This window comes from Cherax quadricarinatus, chromosome 2 (assembly GCF_038502225.1).
Source record: "Cherax quadricarinatus isolate ZL_2023a chromosome 2, ASM3850222v1, whole genome shotgun sequence".
NCBI lineage: Eukaryota > Metazoa > Arthropoda > Malacostraca > Decapoda > Parastacidae > Cherax > Cherax quadricarinatus.
Window position 1 is genome coordinate 34,453,530 of NC_091293.1, and position 12,917 is coordinate 34,466,446.

Sequence of the window (12,917 nt, forward strand, 5' to 3'; positions counted from 1 at the left end):
CCACACTGGACAATACCTTGGAGTCCATATATAATATACATATATATATACATATATATATATATATATATATATATATATATATATATATATATATATATATATATTGTCGTGCCGAATATGTAAAACTGGTCAATTAACAAGAACTCATTTAAAATTAAGTCCTTTCTAAAATTTTCTCTTATACGTTTAAAGATATATTTTTTTTCATTAATGTTGATGTAAAAATTTATAATTTTGCGCCAAAAGGAACATAGAAAACTTACCTAACCTTATTATAACAAGAACAATTTATTTTAGCCTAACCCAACTAAATATATTTTAGATTTGTTTACAATAATTTAATACTAAACAAACACAATCGAATATATTTTTTTCGTTAGGTTCAGAATGATTTTGGCGAAATTATTGCATACACAAATTTTCACTTGTCCTATATGGCAAGATGAGCGTTGCTATTTAAGCCAAGATGGCAAGTTCTGCCTATTCGGCACGACATTATATATATATATATATATATATATATATATATATATATATATATAGATATATATATATATATATATATATATATATATATATATATATATATATATATATTGGGATATTGGCAGTTTGAAGGGATATGTTGTGTGTCTTTATATGTGTATGCTTCTAAACTGTTGTATTCTGAGCACTTCTGAAAAAACAGTGATTATGTGTGAGTGAGGTGTGAGGTGAAAGTGTTGAATGATGAAAGTATTTTCTTTTTGGGGATTTTAATAGTCGATGCGTTTTTATGTACCATAAATTCGCAAAATTTGCACTTGAACAAGCATAACTCTGATCATTGTAATTATTTTTTGCATACATTTGTGGTTGATCAAGTAAAACATTAACTATCCTCACTGCTGTTATATTCAGTTACTAACAGATTGAGGTGGGAGGGTAATACCGGCCAGCTGAGACGAGGAAGTCCTTCAAGGTAAAACGTTTGCAAATTAATTTAGTGAACCTGTGCATATGTGTCTCTCTCTTCATATATGGTAGGAGAGGGAAAGTAATCTGATCAGTCACCATATATATGTATATAGTTAGGCAGTACTGCTGCATGTGTATTACACGATTAAATGTACGTGACCACTTGAACAGTTGTTATTTGTAAATTCTTATGGTCCTCACTCTTGCAGGTTAGGGTATGTTGGATTGGATCCATGCAAGAAACAGCACCTTCCCTTTTTACAAATTTGAGCCCAATAACTGTAAGTATATTAATTTTCATAAGTTGGTGTCACGTATCAACAATTCTTCAAAGATTTTAGCTGCTTACAACTAGCTAACTGTGTCTTGTTTTCTGAACAATCCAGTTGGAAAGCTTAGGTCATGCACTGTGCAAATTATTATTATTATTTGTTATCCCCGACTGGGTACCTTAAAATGTTACCTGAATTTTTTTTTCTTTTTTTGCCTTATTATTATTATTAGAACTTTTCGATTTTATTTCAATCATAGCTGGAAATGCCTCATCCAGGCGTATGCAAGATTTTTGATGCCTGGGTGCGGCAACAAGGACCATATTCCTAGAACAATTGACATTTTCAGGTGCCCTGTGACTAAAGTTGTAGGACCCACTCTCAGCATCCTGGAATGACTCCAGTAACTTCCAAAATCCTCAGTGGTCGCAGTTTCAAAGGTTAAAGAAAGCTGTCTCCTAATTCGACAATGGCAGAGAATGAAATACAAATGTGTAGCTGCAGACTCGACAATTTTACATGTAAAATTTTAATTACCTTAAAACCACGTTAAATCAATTTCAGTTTGAATCCTTTGCTCGGATGCAATATATAATGGTAACCATGGTAACCACTAATTCTGGCTTGCATCCACACAAATTATTGATGTACTAAAATAGTAAAAATAATAAAAAAAAAAACTTGGAATCGTTGGAATTTGTGCTATAACTGGAGAATGATTCATCCGAGTGGCTTGAAATTATCACCACTGTTGTGATATCACCACTGAGTGCAAAGTTCATGCTGCTATTTGGTGACTTAAGTCCCAATTTGTCAGTTTTATTGGATAAGTGGAGATGTTTACTTATATATCTTTATTCAATAACTGAAAAATGATTCTTCTAATCTGTTTGAATGACGCTGCGTTCTGTAAGAAGTATGACGCCCCGTTAAGTTAGTCCCAGGAGTTGCTAATTTGTGCCCCTCAAGGAAGGTTCCTTGATGTTGGTGAGGGGCTCTTGATTTAGGGAATTGGATCTGTGCTCCAGTTCCCCGAATTAAGCCTGAATGCCTTCCACATCCCCCCCCCCCCCAGGCGCTGTATAATCCTCCGGGTTTAGCGCTTCCCCTTGATTATAATATTAATAATAATGCTAATTTGTGATTTTACTAAAACTGTTAAAAAATACAATCGCTGGAATCAAATCAGTTACTTGAGAATGCCTTTTCTGCTCGGCTTCAAACTTTCCCCCCTTGGTTATGCCAGTTTGTAATTTTTTTCTCATTTAATCAAACTGATTTTTTAAATGTCAAAATCAAATCATTTTTCTTACATTACTGCACAGAATTCTAAATAACATATGGCTAATAAAAGAAAACAATAAAAATTCGTGTTTTTACGTAAGTTTAACGAAGAGTGACTTTCCTATTTAAATAGGACTTACGTAATGTTCTTGTGTAATATTAAAAATATCTTCATCCCTTAAATATTAATGTAAACTCACACTGTTCAGCATATGCACTGACAAGTGGCTGAACATGTGCGTTGCTCTGGCTTCAGGTGTGTGTGTGTGTGTGTGTACTCACCTATTTGTACTCACCTATTTGTGGTTGCAGGGGTCGAGTCCTAGCTCCTGGCCCCGCCTCTTCACCGGTTGCTACTAGGCCCTCTCTCTCCCCGCTCCATGAGCTTTATCAAACCTCGTCTTAAAACTGTGTATGGTTCCTGCCTCCACTACGTCATTTTCTAGGCTATTCCACTGCCTTACAACTCTATGACTGAAGAAATACTTCCTACTATCTCACTGACTCATTTGTGTCTTCAACTTCCAATTGTGGCCTCTTGTTTCTGTGTCCCCTCCCTGGAACATCCTGTCTTTGTCCACCTTGTCTATTCCACGCAGTATTTTATATGTCGTTATCATGTCTCCCCTGACCCTCCTGTCCTCCAGTGTGGTCAGGCCGATTTCCCTTAATCTTTCTTCATAGGACATTCCCCTTAGCTCTGGAACTAACCTTGTCGCAAACCTTTGTACTTTCTCTAGTTTCTTGACGTGCTTTATCAAGTGCGGGTTCCAAACAGGTGCTGCATACTCCAGTATGGGCCTGACATACACGGTGTACAGTGTCTTGAATGATTCCTTACTAAGGTATCGGAATGCTGTGTGTGTGTGTGTGTGTGTGTGTGTGTGTGTGTGTGTGTGTGTGTGTAAATGTGTATATTAGTTCTTGTTTTAGTTAGCAAAATTAGATACATCTGCAACGTTCTCCTACTTTATACTGTATGATAGTCACACAGTGGGAATTAAAGCTGTGTTTCCCTCTCATTTTACATCAAGCACAACAGGATTTATACACAGTGTTAAAATTTACCATTAGGTTCATGTCTGTGTGTGTGGTGGGGAGGGGCGCCGTATGGGTATTGTACAGAATTATCAAACTGCATGTTTCAAGTGGTAACATGACATAGTCAATGAATATTTCGTATCTTACTGGTATGTTTTATATTTCCAAGAAAACACAAAATCCATCCATAAGATGGAATTTTTTAAAGTAATAAAGATGTTTTAAATATTACATACGAACATTACACAAGTCCTCTTCAAATTCCTCACTTCCTTGTTAGATATTTGACTAACCAATTTTTAAAGCCAGTCAACGAAATAACACCAATAACCTATTTTAGGAGTAGATTAGCATAGACTGTTGTTCTCTAAACAAACCATACCACGCGCGGGGATAGAATTCGCCATCAGAAATTTATAAAACTCCAGGCCGACGTGCTAGCCACTGCGCCAGTGGCTAGCACGTCGGTCTGGAATTTTATGAATCTCTGATCGCGGGTTCTATCCCCGCGCGTGGTATGGTTTGTTTGCAATCGTGTCATTACGATTTCGTGAGCCATTATTGTTCTGTACTGGTGAATTGATTCCTTAACCCACAGTGAAAGTGAAAGCTCGTCTATCTTGCCAACCTGCCATAGAGCAGTCAATCATCAGGAATTACAGGTCAGACAATGTCATTGTCAGTTAGACTAACTTTAGATAGCTTTAGAAATGGGTTGGACAGATGCTAATGTGACGCGCTCACGAATCAGCAGAACTGCGGCTAGCCAGGATTCGATCCTGCGTCACCATGCCCAGCCCCGTGAGAACAGGACAATGTGCACATTACTCTGTCCATTGGACGAACAATTCTCAAATACCAGGGCCTTGTGGAACTGGGCGTGATTTTCCCTGATGTGAGAACGTACGTTATATATATATATATATATATATATATATATATATATATATATATATATATATATATATATATATATATATATATATATATAATATATATATATATATATATATAAGGCATAAATTCTTACATGAAAATACTGGCCAGATTTGCTAAATGACCTTGGCTTATTCTATTTGGGTAAAAAGCCATGTACTAAACTCTAAGAATTTAGTGCCATTGGATGCGAATGTGACAGAGCATTCAAGATAGAGAGCACATGTTCATTTCAGACACTTGAGTCTTCAGGTCGAGTATGTAAAGGAAAAGAGCCAACTAGAATTATTTGGAACTCCCGAAGGAATTAGGGGGAAAAGTAAAATATTGGATGAACATACAGCGTGATAAATTAAGGGATGTTACCTGAGTTCGCATAAGATGATTAAGGGGACATAGAGGCGACGAGAAAGAAATAAGTGCTACATGAGTAATATTTCTGTGCAAAGGAAGATCGTGAAGACCATGGGAGCAGTGATCTTACAAACAAGGAACGTTGACTCCTTATGCCTGTTGTTGACTATAGGAGAACGAGAAGTTGATAGGTACAAACATAACCCCTGATGATTAATGGAATCTGTCTGTAAAAAAATAACAGGAGCATAGATGTTCTGGAGCTGCTTTCCAAAACTGATGGCAAATATAAACTTGAAATCCACTTTATTCCTACTTCATTATCTTCTAACTCATTCCTCATTTTTGTTACCCTGAAAATAAATACTTAATAAAGTATTTATAACTCATCTGTTATTAAAGCTTCTCTGTCGTCCCTGTCTTTTGACTGGTCTTTCTCGGACAGTTCTGTTGTTTTCCTTCTCTATTGTTCCTTGCATATTATGTTATATTCATATCTTCCCTTTTCCTGCTCTGCTTAGCGGTCGTCAGTTTCATTTCCATCCGCCTCTCCTTATAATGCACTCTTCTCAGCTCTGGAATTAGTTTTGTGGCTAACCATTAGACCTCTCTATCTTTTTCACATTTATTATCTGGAAGGGTTTCCATGTTGAAGTTACGTGCTCCAGTACTCCTTACATTTGCAATGGGTAATGTCGTAAAGGATTCTTGCTTCTGTTTCTGGGCGCTGTTCCGAGATTTGCTGGTTTCGCATAAGGTCTCGATGTCACTAGGCTTATGCGCAATCCTGTTGATATGCTGGGCATGATGCTGACTCCCACGTCATTTTCGCTCATATATTTGTGCAATTCCTCAACTTTCAGAGTATACTTCGTCTTTAGACTTCCTTTGTCCTCTCCCAACTTTATTACCTTGTATGGATTCGAATCTAGAAACTATTTGTTTGACAACTTATTCTACCTGTCCAAGTCTCCCTAAAGTCTTTTCCCATCCTTCTATATTTTGATCCTTCTCATCGGTTTTCTCTTAATTGACAAAGAGAGAGAGACAGTTTGGTCATGTAGGATAGATTAATTATATATATATTTAGAAAAGTAGAGACCTCACCTTGAGCCGAATCTTGCGATACCTGACTTATTACATTCCCCAGTTTTACTCTTCCTCCCTCGCCATTACTTCTGTTACATGCATTTTAGGATCCACCAGAGCATTACTCTTTTTACGCCCGCCCACCACTTTAATCAGTATGGGGATTAATTTTTTTTTTTTTTTTGCGATCCATGAAGATGCAATCCACCAAACACTATCCATTCTTGCTTTATCTCCGTAACTCTGTCAAACACTTCCATGTCAAGGTGCTCTACAAATTTCCTCCTTACATTCTTCTCCAGAACTTTTTATATTATATGAATCAGTGACTCTGGTGTGCAAATAATGTCTACATTAACTCCTTGAATATCGAGGCAGTATTTGACATTCATAAATTTCTGGTAGCTGCTCCATCTCTAATGATATACTGAAGATCCTTGCTGTGGGTCGTCACAAAATTAAACTCCTATCTTTAAGGACCCATTGTTTTGTGTTAAGTCCTTTGAATAGTTCCTATGTTTACCTCTTTTCTGTGTGGTTGGTTTCTGGGTCCAGCTGTTGTATCCTACTTATCCCCGCTACTCTCAGATATTTTTCTTGTTTTTGGGTATGAATATCTCCATAAACCTCCTGTTTACTTTCTCTCACATATGCGGTATTTCTTCATAAGTTTTAATTCTTGGGTTATAAAGGTTAGTTTTTTCTTTCAAAGTCAGTCTTGTAAGACTAATTATACTGGATATCTAAACACCACCACCAAGGCTGAGGGACTGATTACCTCATCTTTTGTATATAGTTCTTCTGTTTTCTAATTATCTCCAAGAATCTGCATTGATAAAGCCACTGGATGGCGAAACGTCTACAATAAAGATAACCAGATGTTGCACAAGTGTCTTTCAAGATGTGGGTTCCAAACTGGTGCTGCATACTCCAACATAGACCTAACGTACAAGATGTACAGGATCCTGAACGATTCCTTATTAAGATGTCGGAATGCTACTCTTGGGTTTGTTAGGCGCTCGTACGCTGCAGCAGTTATTTGGTTGATGTGCGCCTGAGGAGATGTGCCCGGTGTTATACTCACCCCAAGATCCTTTTTCTTGAGTGAGGTTTGTAGTCTCTGACCCCCTAGATTGTACTCCGTCTGCGGTCTGCTTTGCTCTTCCTTAATCTTTGTGTGTGAGCTCACCTATTTGTGGTGTGTTTGTGTGTGCTCAACTAATTGTGGTTGGTGTACTCACCAATTTGTATTCACCTATTTGTGGTTACAGGGGTCGAGACTCAGCTACTAGCCCCGCCTCTTCACTGACCGCTACTGGGTCCTCTCTCTCCCTGTTCCATGAGCTTTATCATACCTTGTCTTAAAACTATATATTGTTCCAGCCTCCACTACATCACTAGCCAGACTATTCCATTTCCTGACAACTCTGTGACTGAAGAAATACTTCCTAACATCCCTTTGACTCATCTGAGTCTTCAGCTTCCAATTGTGACCCCTTGTTTCTGTGTCCCATCTCTGGAACGTCCTCTCTCTGTCCACTTTATCTATTCCTCACAGTATTTTGTATGTCGTAATCGTGTCTTCCCTGGCCCTCCTCTCTTCTAGTGTCGTCAGACCGATCTCCCTCAATCTTTCTTCGTAGGACAATCTTCTTGATGTGATTGACAAGGTGTGGGTTCCGAACTGGTGCTGCGTACTCCAGTGTCGGCCTGACGTACAAGGTGTACACGGTGTGTGTGTGTGTGTGTGTGTACTCACCTAGTTGTACTCACCTAGTTGAGGTTGCGGGGGTCGAGTCCGAGTTCCTGGCCCCGCCTCTTCACTGATCGCTACTAGGTCACTCTCCCTGAGCCGTGAGCTTTATCATACCTCTGCTTAAAGCTATGTATGGATCCTGCCTCCACTACATCGCTTCCCAAACTATTCCACTTACTGACTACTCTGTGGCTGAAGAAATACTTCCTAACATCCCTATGATTCATCTGTGTCTTCAGCTTCCAACTGTGTCCCCTTGTTACTGTGTCCAATCTCTGGAACATCCTGTCTTTGTGTGTGTGTGTGTGTGTGTGTGTGTGTGTGTGTGTGTGTGTGTGTGTGTGTGTGTGTGTGTGTGTGTGTGCGCGTGTGTGTGTGTGCGTGTGTACTCAGTTATGGTGTGTGTGTGTGTGTACTCACCTAATTTTGGTGTGTGTTTTTGTGTGTACACTCACCTAATTGCGGTAGGTGTACTCACCTAGTTGTGGTTGCAAGGGTCGGTTCACAGCTCCTGTCCCCGCCTCTTCACTGTGTGTGTGTTAGTGCGAGCGTACCTATATGTACCTACCTGTATGTGGTTGTTAGGGGTCGAGTCGCAGCTCCTGGCCCTGCCTCTTAACTTCCCGTTTGCAAATTTCAGTCACTGTTTGCCTCACGGGCCCTGTCATACCCACTTAAGTAAGGAACTTGCTTTTACCGCTTCTTCGTCTAGGTTATTCCACATTCTGACCACCCTGATGCTGAAGAAATACTTCCTGATGTCCCTATGTGTTTAGGCAGCGTTTTTCATGTCTCCTTTTCTTCTTCTGTCCTCTAATGTCGTCAGGTTCAGTTCCTTGAGCTTCTCCTCACAGCTGACTTCCCTAAACACTGGAACTAACCTTGTCTTATACCTCTGCACTGTCTCCAGTTTTTAATATGCTTTATTAGGTGTAGGTTCCACGCTGTTGCTACATGATGGGCCTGACGTGAATCTTTGTTCAGATTTCTGAAGGCTACTCTTGGATTTTCCGAACTGGCATTGACTGCAGAGACTATTCGGTTGACGTGTGCCTCTAGCAACATGCTTGGCCTTGTGCTTAACCCTAGATCTTTCACCTTGAGTGAGGTCTTCAGAAGTAAGATTAGGGACAAGATAGGCCCACTTGAGAGTAGCTCAGGTCAGATCACTGACAGTGATAAGAAAATATGTGAAATTTTCAATTCTTACTTACTCTCAGTTTTTACTCAGGAAGATACTATGGAAATTCCAGAATTAATAGATTATGTTGAACTGGACGATAATAAACTATGCACGATTGCGGTAACTAGTGACATGATCCTCAGACAAATAGAGAAATTAAAAGCTAACAAATCCCCAGGCCCTGATGAACCGTTTGCAAGGGTGTTAAAGAAATGTAAAGAGGAACTTAGCATGCCTTTGGCTAATCTTTTCAATATATCACTACAAACTAGCATAGTGCCTGAGAAGTGGAAAATGGCAAATGTAATACCTATTTACAAGGCAGGTGACAGGTCCTTAGCTTCGATCTATAGACCAATAAGCCTTACCTCCATAGTGGGAAAAATTTATGGAATCAGTAATTGCCGAAGCAATTCGTAGCCATCTCGAAAGCCATAACTTGATTAATGAATGCCAGCACGGTTTTACAAAGGGGTGTTCCTGTCTTACGAATTTACTGACATTCTTCACTAAGGTATTTGAGAAGGTAGATCATGGTATTGAATATGATATTGTGTATATGGACTTCAGTAAGGCTTTCGATAGAGTTCCACATCAGAGGCTATTGAGGAAACTTAAGGCACAAGGAATAGGAGGAGAATTTTTTTCCCGGGTTGAGGCATGGTTGACGAATAGGTAGCAGAGAGTTTGCATAAATGGGGAGAAATCAGAATGGGGGCACGTCACAAGCGGTGTTCCACAGGGGTCAGTGTTGGGCCCGTTGTTGTTTACAATTTACATAAACGACATAGATGAGGGAATAAATAGCGACATAAGCAAATTTGCTGATGACACCAAAATAGGCCGTCCAATTCATTTTAATGAGGACATTAGAGCACTCCAGGATGATTTGAATAGACTGATGCAATGGTCGGAGAAGTGGCAGATGCAGTTTAATATAGACAAATGCAAAGTTCTAAATGTTGGACAGGAAAATAACCATGCCACACATAAACTAAATAATGTAGATCTTAATATTAAGGATTGCGAAAAGGATTTAGGAGTTCTGGTTAGAAGTAATCTAAAAACAAGGCAACAGTGCAGTAGTGTTCGCAATAAAGCTAACAGAATCCTTGGCTTCATAGCATGAAGTATAAATAATAGGAGTCCTCAGGTTGTTCTTCAACTCTATATCTTTGGTTAGGCCTCATTTAGTTTATGCTGCACAGTTTTGGTCACCGTATTACAGAATGGATATAAATGCACTGGAAAACGTACAGAGGAGGATGACAAAGTTGATCTCATGTATCAGAAATCTTCCCTATTAGGATAGACCGAGGGCCCTGAATCTGCACTCTCTCGAAAGGCGTAGAATTAGGGGGATATGATTGAGGTGTATAAATGGAAGACAGGAATTAATAAAGGGGATGTAAATAGCGTGCTAAAATATCTAACATAGAGAGGACTCGCAGCAATGGGTTTAAATTGCAAAAATTCAGATTCAGGAAGGATATAGGAAAGCACTGGTTTGGTAAGAGAGTTGTGGATGAGTGGAACAAACTCTCGAGTACCGTCATAGACGCTAAGACGTTGTGTAGTTTTAAAAATAGGTTGGATAAATACATGAGTGGGTGTGGGTGGGTGTGAGCTGGACCTGACTAGCTTGTGCTACTAGGTCGGATGCACTGCTCCTCCCTTAAGTGACGTGTCTGACCTCACTAGGTCAAGTTATTGGCTTAAGCCAGTACGAGAATTGGAGCTGCCTCGCATAGGCCAGTAGGCCTGTTGCTGTGTTCCTTATGTTCTTATGACAATGTTGGCCAAATACATAACAATAAGGCCATCCACATACCTACTGCCTGTCTTTCTGCCTGTCTGTTTGCCTATCTGTCTGTCTGTCTGTCTCTCTCTCTCTCTCTTTACACAGATTTTGTCAAGGTTAGGTTAAGGATCCCTAGCATTATTGACAAGCTATTTACAGGTTAAGGATTCCTAACTTCATTGACAAGATAAGAGCTGTTACCTACATCAGCTCATTTGTAAGCATTTTTATTGTTATGACACATACAGGTATTTTTCTTGTTATTAAACATACAAGTAGCGAACAGGATGAAGTTGGAGCCATCTGTGGGCCAGCATTTTCATTTGATCAACTGACTTTATCTCGTTGACATCTAAATACTGTACGAATGTGTTCCAGACTCGAGTCACTCTGGGGATAAATGATCTCAGATGAAGTGATGTTCTGGAGAAGGGTACAGCCAGAGTGAAGTTGCTGCTTTCTGCCCGACATGTGATATAGAAGCTTGCTGCACGCTGTCCTCGAAGTGGATCCAAGTGTGGTACTTTCACAATCTTGGCCGTATACATAACAGTAAGGCCACCCACATCCTTCCTGTGTTCAAGGCTCTGCTGAAATGGCAGATCTATCCAGGATGGGTCCAGGCGAGAGATGAGACGTCTTGTTCTGTTCTCTACTCTGTCAAGTAGTCTCAGATGAGAGGGGGGACAGGCGAACCAAGAAAGTGGAGCATACTCAAGGTGTGAGCGTACTTGTGAGTCATACAGAATCTTGTAACCCCTACTGTCAAGCAGATGCGAGATACGGCGAAGTGCTGTAAGCTTCCTGGCTGCCTTGTTTGCAAGATTTACAAAGTGGTTCTTCATGGTCAGTTTGGAGTCAAATTTCGCCCAAATGATATCAACTTCCCCAGGTACCAACACCCATTCATACTTCCTACTGCACCGGCATTACCATCATGGTGCCTAGAGACCATCATCATTTGTGTTTTATCAGGTGCAAATGTTATTTGCCATCTGTTTCCCCAAGCTCTTCATCAATCACTAGCTCTTAGCTAGTGATTGATGAAGCTTAGAGCAGTTGGCATGTCTTCTCTTGGATAAGTGAATGTCAGTGTACAGTCGTCTGCATATGCATGGTATTCTGGGATGATATGAAGAAGGTCATTGAAGTAGACATTCCATAACAATGGTCACAGCACGCTTCCTTGTGGAACATTTGCCCCAATAGGATCTCTTGCTGATTCTGTTCCACTGAGAACTACACTTAGAGATCTACCACGAAGGTAATCACTGAGGAGATAGCATAGAGCATGCAGTTTCCAGTGCTTGCAGTTTTGCTAAGAGGCCCTGGTGCCACGCCCGGTCGAAAGCACCAGCAATGTCCAGTGCTACCACACAGCTGACTTTGGATTCATCCAATTTAGTGGAGAGGTTTAACAACAGATCAGCAGCAGAGTAACCTTTCCTGAAGCCATATTGACGGTCACAAAGTAGTGAGTGGTAGTCAAAAAACTTTGTCATTTGTCTTGAGATTATTGTCTCAAGGATCTTGCCAGTGGTTGAGAGGAGTGACACTGATCTGTAGTTGCTGATTTCTCCTCTACTCTTCTTTTTGTGAATAGGGACTACATGTGCCTCTTCACAGAGAAGGCCATTTACACTGCACTAGGCAGTGCTGAAAGATGCGAGTTAGATGTGCTGCTAGCTGGTCTGCACATCTCAGCAATCTTGGGCTCAACTTGTCTGGGCCCACAGCCTTTTCTTAGTCAAGCAATTTAAGAAGGAAATACACCTCCTGCCTTATTGTCACCACTGACAGTTTTGACACAGTTCTTGCAGCAATACATAAAGGTGGTGACCCTACAGATGTAAACAACTATAGGCCAATATCAAACTTACCATTGCTATCCAAAATCTTCGAGAAACTCGTGCACAGGAGACTATATTCATTTATAACGGCACAAAACATACTCAACCCCTGCCAATTTGGATTCAGGAAAAATAAAAGCACTAATGATGCAATTGTAAAAATGCTAGATCTGCTTTACACAGCATTGGAAAATAAGGAATATCCGCTAGGAATTTTTATTGACCTAAGAAAAGCGTTTGACACAGTAGACTACGGCATCCTACTCCACAAACTTGACCATTATGGTATAAGAGGCCATGCGCTTGCATATTTCAAATCCTACCTTACTAATAGGTATCAGTATGTCACCATTAAAGACACAGCCTCATCAACACGGCCACTTGATACTGG

The 12,917-nt window shown here is 39.9% G+C and overlaps 2 long non-coding RNA genes across 2 annotated transcripts in view; both read left to right on the forward strand.

The window, feature by feature from the left end:
* LOC138853342 (uncharacterized) overlaps positions 1-12,917 on the forward strand; it is a 415,781-nt gene that overhangs the window by 142,185 nt on the left and 260,679 nt on the right. The gene's annotated exons all lie outside the window — the stretch shown is intronic.
* Positions 922-1,850, forward strand: LOC138853339 (uncharacterized). The gene is made up of 3 exons (XR_011392542.1): positions 922-964; positions 1,170-1,241; positions 1,582-1,850. It is a non-coding gene; the product is annotated as an uncharacterized lncRNA (long non-coding RNA).